Raw genomic sequence first — 12,893 nt, forward strand, 5'->3', positions numbered from 1 at the left:
CACAGTATTTTTTCCCTTGATTTTCCACAGTGGCCCTGACTTCCTAGCCAGGTTATATGTCAAAAACCTTAGGCAGCAGGAACCACTCTCAGAGGTCACCTGTCCAGGAGGGCAGTGGACCAGGGTCTACAGGTGACGTTCTGGCATGAGAAGAAAAGAACCTGGACGTGGGGTGGCTGCAGGAGTGGCACGATAAAGGTCAGCTCCCACCACGGCTTAGATTTGGCCTGTGTGTTGGAGTGGACAGGAGATCAAGAACAGCTTCTTGAGAATCGCCTTTGATGACAGGGGCTCAAGTTCAGAGCAGACTGTCTGGTTTTCCTTGGTGGGTGAGTATTAGGAGGTTAATGAGCTCTGTTAAGACTGGGAGAGACTAGGCACTGCCCTACAGTTCCGGGTTGTCACAGATGGAAGAAACACACAGAGAACACATAGAGATCCCGAGAAGCTCTAGTGAAATGTCTGGACAGGCTCTTCTGTGTCTCCTCCCGATTTCTAGAGTCCCCAATTCTTAGACAATTGCCCACAAGAGCGCTTAGAGATGTTCCAAACTTCTGGGAATAAGTGGTCTTCTGCAGGTGGCTGGAGTTAGGGTTGGGAGGAAAAAAAAAGGGAGAGTCTAGAGAGAAAGTGTCAGGCTTCTTGGGAGACAACCTATTCTCTATGCAAGCCCAGGTCAGGCAACGTTTCCCAAGCTTTAACACACTGTGAAAGGCACCTATCAATTCTTCAGTTGTGTCCTGAGACACCAGATGGCATAAACTCACAGCTCACCCTCTAGCAGGTGAGAAGGTCAAGAGCTCCTTCACCCATGCCACAAAGAGTTAGTGGGGGGAGGGAAGAGAAGGTAGTGCCCGATACCGCCTATTGATTACCTGCTTACTGATTATCATACTGATTACTGACATCAGGAAGTTCTCTGACGTTGCCCACAAACTGACATCAAGATTTCCACTGCTTCCCTCCAAGGGTCTCACATGCACCTGCCACGCTGCCTCAGGCAATCTCTCTGCCTGTCCTTTCTTGCCCTGCCTGACCAGCTGTGCCTTTGCTCTCTCATTCCATGAAACCACTTTCCCACCCAGTCTTGATTGTGGGACAGAAGAGTCAGAGAACAGGCTAAGACTAGTTCCTTTACCTCTACATAGAGGCCCTTATCATTTAGACCCCATACATTACATGGATTTAAACCACATACTTTGGGGGATGTTTTCAGTGCATCAGATATGGGAATGACATAGAAATTATTGCACTGTACTTCTCAAAAGTTGGTGCATCTGGTACAGCAACCTACCCTACCACCCCATCCCCCTGCACATATACCAACACCAACACAACTGCCTCTCTGATTCCTGATTCACTTGGGGGGGGATATAACAAAATTTGATCTTCAGGCTACTTTTCTTCAAACATAGAGAACAATGTAGAAATCCCCTGCCTGGAATGGTGGCCTTCCCAAAACAAAATACTAGATTCAAAACTTCAGCTCAGACTTTGTGCAGCCAATCATTAACTATGAACTACACAGGATTTATTACTTAAAAATATAGGATCCATAGCCTCATTCTGAGGCACCTGAGCCTCTAGACCAGGTTGGAAGCAGGAGGAGGAATGAGGGGGGCCAAGTAACATTCAGCATGTCCATGCAAATTTTATCCTCACGACACAATTCCAAGAGGCTGTAATTTACATAACAAAACATTTATTTCTGTTAATTGTTTTCATTTGGGATAAGGCTTGATTGAAGAGACGTGGCTTCACCTGGTATTGCTTGGATGATATTAAGGGGAATAGGATTTCAAGAGCTGAAACCATCCTTTGCTCTTCGCTGGCTCAGGAGAGCTAAAGCCCATTGCAGCCTGTGCTCCTGAAAAATAAGTCCCCAAGCCTACACCAATGTTGGTCAGTTTTTTGCTTCAAAAACCAAAGTCTATGAGTTACTGAGTACCACCGTCAGACTGCTGGGGCAGGGACAGGCCTAACACTTTTTCTGAGTTCATTCCTTCAGTGAGTATACATTGGTTGCCTCTATCTGCTAGGTACTGAGGGGCTGCTTGAAGTGCAGGGGACACTACGTAGAACAAGAGACGGGGAAAACAATGGTGCTTTGAAGAAAGATTCGGAGACCTGGGACCAGAGGAATAAAGCGAGGACCTGGGTTATGTCCATGAGAGGACCACCTGGGATAGAATTCACTTTCTTTCTCTTTCCACTGGACTATGGAATTAGTCACATACAGTGTGTAGTTTACATTTTTGCTCAACCTATGCAAGTCATTCAGTAAAGTCAGATGAATTCACACAGCCTTGAATGATAATATTGTTGGGAACAGAGAAACTGGGCCCTCCTACCTTCATTTCCTTACTGAGGCCCATTTCATGGTACCCACATCATATCAGTTTACAGTAACAGCTTCTGGCTTCAAATGACAGACAGTTCTATCACTTTTGTGACCTTAAGAAAGCAACTTGACCTTTCTGTGCATCCTAGGGTTGTAGTAAGAATAGAGTGGGTTAATGGGAACAAACAGCTTAGATCAGCACTTGGCACAAGGAAGTGCTCGTTACCAATCAAATGTTAAAATTGTAATCATAATAACTGTTATGATATGAGGAAGGGCAGTAGCTGGAAGAGTCCCATAGAGTGACCAGTATGAAATGACCTCAGGCCCATGTTGTAAATGAGACTGCACAGTTATAGCACAGAACCAAATTAGGAGTGAAATAAGACTAATCTCCTTCCTCTCAAATGCACTCGAAAAAGGAGCCCTTTCAAAAAGGGAATTTTCAGAAAGTGTAGAAACAGAACTTAGAGAGGAGAATTTTGAATTGCTGCTTGATGACCCACTAAAATGCAGAGGCTCATCCTCCCTTAAAGTCCAGGGGCAGCCAAGAGCAAGAGAGTGACCCTGGGCCTGGCATCAGACACTGCCCGTGGTTTCAGAGCTGCTGATGCCTCAGGGTAGATGGCCAGTCTTCAACAACCGGAGAATAGAAACTTGATTTCATAGATAGTGTCAGAGAAATCACGTATAATTTCTGACCGTAGTGAAAGAAATACTACAATATATTTGCTTATATTCTCAGGTTAGATAAATTATTGCAGAGCAGTGTAAACAGGAATCATAGGAGCACAGCTGGGGAATTCAGGACTCATTGGAGAAGACTTCCAAGGCTTTTAACAGTAGAACGGTATTGCAGAAGCTTAAAGTTCATGAGCTGCAAGAGGCACTCCTGGGAAATTCTTACAGTTAATATAGTTAATTCAAGAGAAGGAAGACAGAAGAAACACTGTGTTGGTTCATAGGAAAAATAGGAAGGCTCTTAAGGGGACATTCAGAACCCAAGCTCAGCCTGGTAGAGGCACTGATGTAGACATGGACGTGCAACCAAGTTCCTGCACACAGGTGCAGATTCTTCTGAGACTGGGAGAAGTTGTAACAAGGAAAGGTTCATTTTACTGTTGACAAGATTTTTCACTTCTGCCTCTTGAAGTAACCAACCTGACTCTAGTACACTCTGGGTACTTCATGGCTCAACAGCGAAACAAGATTTGGTACTGAAAAAAAGAAAACTATAATAATGTATTATACGTGGGGTTGACATTTGAAATCAGATTATGCAACATGACAGTGGTCTTATAAGTCAGGGAATTATTTTGTGAAGAAATTTTCCATCATTCTTTATCTTTCATTTATTATAATATCAACAGCCAAACCTCAGGGATGCATATCAGAAAATTCTCTCATGATGTAGAGGGGATACCCTGTGAGGCTGGTGCCTCTATGACAGAGAGTGTGGGAAGAGGTGAGGTGAGAGAGAAGAGACAGCAGAATATCAGCGTCTCAGTTGCTGGTGTCCAATAAATTGAGAAAAAGGTCACTGCACTGACACTGAATTTTACTTTGATTACAAGAGGAATTTAAGCTTCTGCTATACAATGGGGGCAAGAAAGATGATATTGGAAAATCAGAGGATTACCTGGGACATCTCTTATTACTCCCTTGCCCAATAGTCCTGTTCAATAGATTAAACTATAACAGTGCAACAGACATAAGCCCACCAAGCATTCAGGTCCTGCAGGAATGAGGGCTGGGGTATTCCCAAGGTCAAGAACCCTGGCCAGAGAGTCATGGACAAAAAGTGAGACGGCCTGGACTCAGAAGTGTGGGACTCGGCTGGGACTGCTGTCTAAGGCCTCATAGCCAGACACAGATGTGGGGTGTAGCAAATACTTTTATACTGCTTAATCTTTTCATTCATCTCCCTTGTCCCCCACAGCCTTCTAGAAAGAGCCCCGAATGGTGGCTGCTTTGTGGGTTGTGGTGGTAGCGTGACTGAATCGCTATCACCTCCCAAGGGTGTGGCTGTGATGGGAATCTGTGCATTCTCTGTACTGGGAATGTAAACTTTTCACCCAGAGGAAGAAGAACAGATGGTGAGAGACAGGAAGGGTGGTGTGTGCCGGTTTTCCCCCATTGGGCCCTTTCAGATCCATTCTCTTAGCTTCTCCATCCTGCTGTCTGTCCCATGTGATATAGGCATTATGTCACTGGGCCCCCAGAGCCTCTGGGCTCTGTGTGAGTGACCCGTGTGTAGCTTCTGCAGATCAGTAGAGGAGAGTAGCATGAGGTCACAGTGTTTTGTTTCCTGGTTCCCTGCATAGGACATGACCTCGGGTTGGCTATGCCCCTAACACAAAGTCCCTGCTCAACACACCCTCTTCCCAGTTCCAGAAACATCCTCATCACCTCATTCCTTCAGTCTGGGGGTGGTAACCATTGAGCCTCCTCTTGCTCCAGGTTCCTGAACTCTCCAGTGGTTTCCTTATTCCTCCACAAACCTGAGTAAATAAAACTTGTCAAAATACTTACTGAGTTGCTGTTTCCTATTATTACTCAAACAGTACCAGCATCGTTCTTGGGACTTTGGCTAACACCTTGAAAGAGGCAGATGAGATAGAGCAGGCTGTGCTGCCGAAGGTGGATGCCACAAGTACTGAATCAGCTGTTTTCAGGGGTTGCAGGACCTATGCATGAAGAGGAAGATTTGACCTGTGGGGAACACTGTATAACTGAACACTGTGTAACTGTCTTCAGTCTGGTTCCTTAGAAGCAGAACCTGAGATATGAATTCTGGTCAACCATTGGCTGTGGGACACCCTTGGGGACAGGGCAAATCTCCCAGTCACTTGCAGGTGAGGAGCTGCTCTTGGCCAGGGGCAATTCTCAGGAGAAGAGTGCAGCCATGAGTTGTTAGCAAGAGAGTAACAGAGTTTCCCCAGAGCTGTGCTAGCAGAAGCTGACTGCTTAATCATCCTTCAGTAGGAATTTAATAATGTGGAACTTAGACAGTACATTTTTGGATAACTTTGTAAGAAATAAGAACAACATCCACAAATGTGTTAAAGTTAAAACAGTGGTTGCCAAATAAGGCAGAGAATGGGTACGCGGAAGGAAAGCAGGCAACTAGCCTCCACCTTCCTTGCTTGTGTCCTGCAAACCTCCTTCTAAGGGAATCAGTGCTGCCCTCAGCCCCTGTGTAGCACGTCCCGTACCACATGAACTCATGGCCCCTGAGTTTGCACTACAGTAGACACCTGACTCAGGTGTAAACAGATGTATAGACTAGCAGCAGATCTATATGAATGACACCTGAAATGATGAGCTGAGCCAAGGAGACCATGTCTCCTAGGAATTTCACCTGGCATCCCAGAAAACAAATCAATTACGTGCAAAGCCAAAGCTCTAAATGTGCCATGTAATCAGGGTGATAGAAAGCAAGTCAAAGCCAGGAGTAGCATGAAGATATAAGAGCACAGTAAACTGACAAATTAGAGGTTGTACTAAAAGGAAAATCAGCGGTAGAGTAAAAAAAACAAAACCTATTGATTCTGCTCAAATAAGTATTGTTTAAAGTTGGAGCTCTGGGATCATTGAAACCAAGGTTCACAAATTTTTTAAGATTTTAATCTTCTCATTTATTTTTAATGAACTTTTAAATTTTAGAACAGTATTAAATTCGCACATAAACTGTGAAGACAGTGCGACGTTTTCATATACCCACACCAAGTCTCCTTCCCCTCACAGCTGTTAACATCTTACATTATTATGGTACACCTGTCATGATTTATAAACCAATAATGATATGTTTTTATTAACTAAAGCCAACATTTTATTCATATTCTTTTAGTTTACACCTGTCCTTTTTCTGTTTAAGGATACCACGTTACATTTAATTGTCACGTCTCCTATGCTCCTCTAGACTTTGATGGTTCCTCAGATTTTCCTTGTTTTTCATGATCTCAGTTTTGAGGAGTACTGATCATACATTTTGCATGTCTCTGATATTTTTCTCATAATTGTACTGGAATTACGTGTCCTTGAGAGTAAGACCAAATAGGCAAAGTATCATTTTCTTCAAATCTTAGTATGTACTATCAGCATAGCTTATCATATAACTTATCACTCAGCTTTGATCACCTGACTGAGGTAGTTTGTCAGGTTTTCCTACTTTAGAGTTACTTTCCCCTTCCATACTGTATTTTTGGGAAGAAAGTCACTATGCACAGCCCACACTTAAGGAGTTGGGCTCAGAGAATCTACATAAATTATTTGGAATTCTTCTGCAGGAGAGATTAGTCTATTGGTCCCCATGTGTTTATTTTTCAGTCATTTATTTAGATCATTGTGAACTCATGAGTATTTACTATATCCTTCTGCTTTTTATTTTGTTGTGCAAATTGTTCCAGTTTTGGCCCTTGGATGATCTCTCAGTTTGCTACTGATTCCCTTTGGTATGTCTCCACCATGATTCCAGGTTCACCTTTTACATTTCCTACTCCTGTTCTAGAATCAATATTTCTCCGAGGACCCCTGTTTTTTTGGTTTTTTGTTTTGTTTGCTTGTTTGTTTTTTAATAGAGAACAGTATTAGAAACCAAGGTCTGGGTGCTAGGGGTGCTCATGACTATTGGTGTCATTGTATCTAGGCCCTTATTTAAGCATGTAAGCATACATATGTATATTTCTACATATATACATCTGTATCTATATTAAATTAAACATAAGTTCATTCTGATGTCTCCAACCATAATTTATTACCTCATTGATTATTCTAGCATCTTCTCACTTATTTGTAACTTTTAGCTCTGACACTGAGAAACCTGACTTGCTTAATTGGTCACTTCCAGGGTACACCTATAGCAGTATCAGAATTGTTAACCTATATACCTCCATGGAAAACAACTTTATCAAGCAGAATATAGGGATTATGTATATTTTTTTTGCCTTTAGACTTACAGACTTCACTCATTTTCAAAGTTACTTAGATTAGAAACTTTTCCCCCAACTCTACTCACTTCAGGAAGGTTGTTTCACACATTCGTAATTTTGTAATTTAAGATTGTTTTGTCACATTTTTCATTCCTCCCTGAGATTTCCTGATATCTTTTTTTCTTTAATTTCTCATGCATTAAATTTTATTCTTTGTTTTGTAAAGTCCTATGGGATTTAACAAATGCATATTGTCATGTATTCACTGTTACAGTATCATACAGAATCGGTTCACCACCCTAAAAAAAATCCTTGTCCTTTACGTATTTAACCCCTTTCTTCCCCCTCAGCCCCCTGACAGTCATTAATATTTTTACCAAATTTATAATTTTGCCTTTTTACAAATGTCGTAAAATTGGATTCACAATATGTAGTTTTCAGACCACCCTCATTAACTTAACAATATTCATTTTTAATTTATTCATGTCTTTTCACAGCTTAATAGCACATTTCTTTTTATCAATTGATAGTATTCCATTGTGTGGATATACAGTAGATAATATATATATTCACATATTGAAGGGCATCTTGATTGCTTCTACTTTCAGGCAATTGTGAATAAGTATGATTTAAACATTTGTGTTTAGGTGTTGATGTTGGCACAACTTTTCAAATCTGTTGGGTAAATATCGAGGAGCACAATTACTGGATGATGTATCAAAAGTATGTTTATCTTTCTAAGAAACCACCAATTATCTTACAAATTGACTTTACCTTTTTGTATTCCCACCAGCAATGAATGAATTTTCCCATTGCTCTGCATCCTTGCCAACAAGTGGTATTGCCATTTTTTTATTTTGATCATTTTAAAATCATCTGCAGTTGTATATTATTGTTGTTTTAATTTGAAATTCCCTAATGACATGGGACATCAAGCATATTTTATATGCTTATTTGCTATCTGTATGAATATATCTTTGAATATATCTTTATGAGGCATCTTTTCAGATCTTTGGGCCACTTTTTCTGTTCTTATTTCACTACCTAAAACTAATGCTAATGCTAATGTCATATTTCACTAGCTGAGACTAATGCTAAGTATGATGTTGAATAGAAATGGTGAGAGAGGACATCCTTGCCCTGTTCCTGATACTAGGAGGAAAGTGTCCAGTTTCTCATGATTAAGTTGTTAATTGGGGTTTTTTTGTAGTTACTCTTTACCATGTTGAGAAAGTTTCCCTCTATTCCTACTTTTCTCAGTTTTTATCATGAATTGGTGTTTCAGTTCATACGTTAAAGATGAACAGAAGACATTTTGAAACAATTGTGGTCTATATTATTTAACAGAAAACTTAATGAGAACTCGTAGTGTGGTCACTTAATGATTCTTCTGATCAGTGAACCATGATTAAGTAAATTAAGTGTCAGTGTGGACAATCAAATGAAGATATAAAGCTCTCTCATCCTATCCATAGCCTTTTTCTAAGGTATATCGAACACAGTCTGATGGTTACTGCTTAAGAAAAGTTTTTTTTTTTTCCCGTGAAAACAATATTCCACTTCACAGAAATAAAAGTATGTCAGGTAGGTAAGAAAAAAAAAAATGAATTGGTGTTTAATTTTTTAAATGCTTTTTCTGCATCAATTGATATCATCATATGATTTTTATTCTTTAGTCTGTTTTTGTGGTGCGTTACCTTTATTAGTTTTAAAATGTTGATCCAGCCTTGCATACCTAGAATTCATTCCACTTGACCATGTGCGTAATTTTTATACAATTTTGTATTTAATTTACCAGGTTTTTTCAGATTTTTCCCTCCTAGGTTCATGAGAGCTATTGGTCTATAATTTGTACTTTTTGATGTCTTTATCTTTTTTGGGTATTATAGTAATGCCAGCCTCTTTTTTTTTCTATTTCATTAATTTTTTTTTTTACATTCTACGATGTTGTTGCAGAGCAGTTGTGAGGGAAGGGGAGATGGGAAGGAAATGTGATGGAAGGTGGAAGAGGGGCGGGAAGGACTGAGGCCTGTGGCACCCCCCACATTCCCACAGGGGAGACCAGGGGGCTTCCAGTGGTGGCTTTGTCATTGCCAGGCTGGGTGCAGATGTCAGCGGGGTGTGGAAAAAGCCCTCACCTCCCACCTCCCCAGCTCGGGAACCGGGGCCCTTCTTGCTGTGGCTCGGTGGTCATCACTGGGCTGGCTGGAGGTGTGAGATGGAACATGGCCGAGGCCCTTGGCCCCCCACCACCCCTGCTTGGGAGAGCCAGGGGTGCTTCCTGTGGTAGCTCAGTGGTCATTACTGGGATGGTTGTGCTTGTCAGGGGGTGTAGCCAAGGCCTGAGGCCCCCACCCTCGGAACTGGTTGCAGGTGTCAGGGGGCATGGCTGAGGCCCCCGGCCCTCCCCACTTACTGGCTTGGTAGCCCAGGGGACTTCCAGTCTTCCTAGGTGTTATGCATGTTCTTTGCTGAAGTGAGACCTTTACTAGTTAATATGAAACTTTGTCTGTGGTTGTGGGTCCTTTGTTTTTTTCTTTCAGTTCTGTGTTTGATTATTTGCTGTTCCCACCACTTAAACTCTGTCCTTTGCTTACTTCTAAAATGGGGGAACTTCCTGTGAGGAGCAGTACTTGAGCTGGGTGGTTTAGCTAAATCGCTGCTTTGCTGCTGATTCCCTAGTGAAGGCTTTTTGTGCAGTTCAGGTTTAATGGTTGACTTTATAGGGACTTCTGGGTTTAGTGAGATCTGGTGCACCTGGATTATGCAGAAACTCTGGTCTGGGCCTGAGTCTTTTCATCAAACTGAACCCTGTGCAATACTATATTCCTGACCAGTCTCCTCTGAGTGGTCCTATGTTGATTGGGGGACAGATCAGCTGTCTTTGCTGTGCCCCAGTGTTCCCCCAGAGGGCCTGTCTCCTCCACTGCCCATATTCCAAACACTTCCCATGGGACGGGCCGTGCTCCAGTTCCTTGAGATGACTCACTGGCCTCTGAGTGGCTCCTTTTTTCATTTGTTGTGGCTCCTTGGTCCTATGTAGGTCCATGGGAACCTTATTAGTGGCATCACTGGCCTGCAGGCCACCAAGGCCCTATTCTCCCCTGCAGCCCCCAAGCAACTTCATCTAAAATGCACAACTGCAGTTTTTTGCCACCTCCTGTTCCGTGTGCTCAGCAGCTCCAGCCTAGAAATGGCCGAGATTTGAAATGGTCGGAGGGGTTGTTTCTCTCTCTCATCATGGCTTCTCTCACCTACATGTACTCTGTAGGATTCTCCTTCTCTTCCCCTGAGCTCTAACAGCCCCATCTTGGCTGTCATTTTATTATAATTGTAAATTGATTGATTTGTGGGAGAGAGTGATGCTGGGGTCCGTCTATTCTGCCATCTTGACTGGAAGTCAACTTGTAGGTTTTGAAAACAATTCATGCACAACTATTCCTGTGGAATAGTACTTTGTGCAATGATACATTCCAATAAGTTATAACTCACTATTAAATTCCCACTTCACAAAATATTTGTGTTGAGTCAAAGGAAAGTACATAATCCAGTTTGATTCCCTTATTGTGATTCCTTTTGATCAGGACCTAATGTCACTTTAACCACAACTGTTTGTCAAGAACATGTCACATATTATTTTTATGGAAAATCAACATAGTCTCCTATTATAAAAACTATATTCATGCTTCCAAAAAGATTGGTCTAAGAAGGAATGTCTAATTTTCTTGTGTAGTGGACAATAATATAGTGTAATTGTTAACAGTAGAATCTCTAGTGTCAGACAAATATTGAATGAATCCTGGTGCTGCCACTGCAAATTCTTTTTTTACCTTAGAAAACTTCAGTCTCTGTAAGACTCAATTTCTGCACCTGGGTAACAGATAATAATATTACCAATCTAAGCGATTTAGAAGTGTTAGATGAGATGCACGTAAATTGCTTGGTACAAAGAAAGTGCACAAAATATTTCAATGGCTCATAAAGCAATGAAACTGATACACTTGAAGTTTTTGTGAGTTGGCTTTCTGTGTACATGCAGAATAATAAATGGTATTAAAGGAGATTTTTGGTAATTCAAGAGTTTGTATTAATGACTGCTCTTCCATCAGTATGTTTGCTATGCATAAGACATGAGTGATGATTTGTTTATCACCTGACCTAGAAAATTACCAGCAATATTATAACTAAAAAGAAAGCTATTCACCTTGATAGATCTTATTTATAGATTAATACAATGTTATGCTACTTATTTATGCCCTTTATTTAGTATTTGTTTCTAAGCTATTTGGAAATACTTTCATCTTCATGTTTAAAAATTGAAAATCAAAAATAAAAAAGAACAAAACTCTATAATACTGCTATAATATTACTACATTATCTATAATCTGTTACTAATATAATATTAGTAATATTACTTATAATATTACTGTTGCAGGAAACTCTTTGGTCAAATGGTTCTTTTTCATATTTTCCATTTGTTTGTTGAGATTCCTTACCATTTCACTCATATCTATCTCTTCGTTTTAGTCCCCAAAACTATTTATAATAGTTGTTTCAAATCACTTGTATGCTGATTTCAACATCTAGATCATTGCAAGGTCTTTTATATTGAATCTCTGAGACTTTCTTTACAGTTTTATTTCTATAGAGAAAAAAATAAACTTACATCAGAAAAGAGCATCGCCCCAATTATTAAAACCAGAAAATAACATTCAAAACTCAGAATTTTCCACTGTAAAAATTTTGGTGAATAAAAAAATTGATAGATTGGGGGAGGAGTGAACAGAAACTTAATAGACAGACAGATCGATTTTTAGATAAAAATGCGATTTCAAAATCTTTTTTTCATTGAATATATTTTATTATTAATTTTAAACTAATTTATTATATTAAAGGCATAAGTATCATTTATTTGAACTTTTATTGAAACATAATTGATTATAAGTTTTTGTGGGGTATAGAGTTGAATATCAATATGTGCAATATACGCATTTGTACAGTATGTGATGATCAAACCAAGATAATTAGCATATTCATCATCACAAACTGTAATCATTCTTTATGACCCTTAACCAATTTCTCGCTAACCCCAGCCCTCTCCCCGCTTCCCACCCCTAGTGACCACAGTTCTGTTCTCTCCTTTTTAAAGTTCAATGTATTATTGTGATTGTTGTTTCTCTCTTTCTTTCTTTTTTATTTTTTTATTGATTAATATTTTAGCTCCCACTTGTAGTGAGGACATGCAGTATTTCTCTTTCTGTGCCTGGCTTATTTCATTTCACACAATTTTCTTCAAACTCATCCATGTTGCTGTGAATGGCAGAATTTCATTCTTTTGTATGACTGAATAGTATCTTGTTGTATACATATATCACATTTTCCTTATCATTCACTGAATATATTTTAACATGTTTTCCTTACTTCTTATGAATGCATGGTATTTTCATATATGGATGTATCATATCTGACTTAAACAATCTTGTTTTTTAAATTTTTATTAACAACATTGGTGTGAAGCTTGTTTCTTCACTTTTTTTTTTTTAACCTTACCTCTTTGTTTCTTCAAAAATAAAGATTTTGGGGTAGAAATCTGGCTCCAAACATATGCCAATTCCTAATAA

This window comes from Cynocephalus volans, chromosome 4 (genome assembly GCF_027409185.1).
Source record: "Cynocephalus volans isolate mCynVol1 chromosome 4, mCynVol1.pri, whole genome shotgun sequence".
Taxonomy (NCBI): Eukaryota; Metazoa; Chordata; class Mammalia; order Dermoptera; family Cynocephalidae; genus Cynocephalus; species Cynocephalus volans.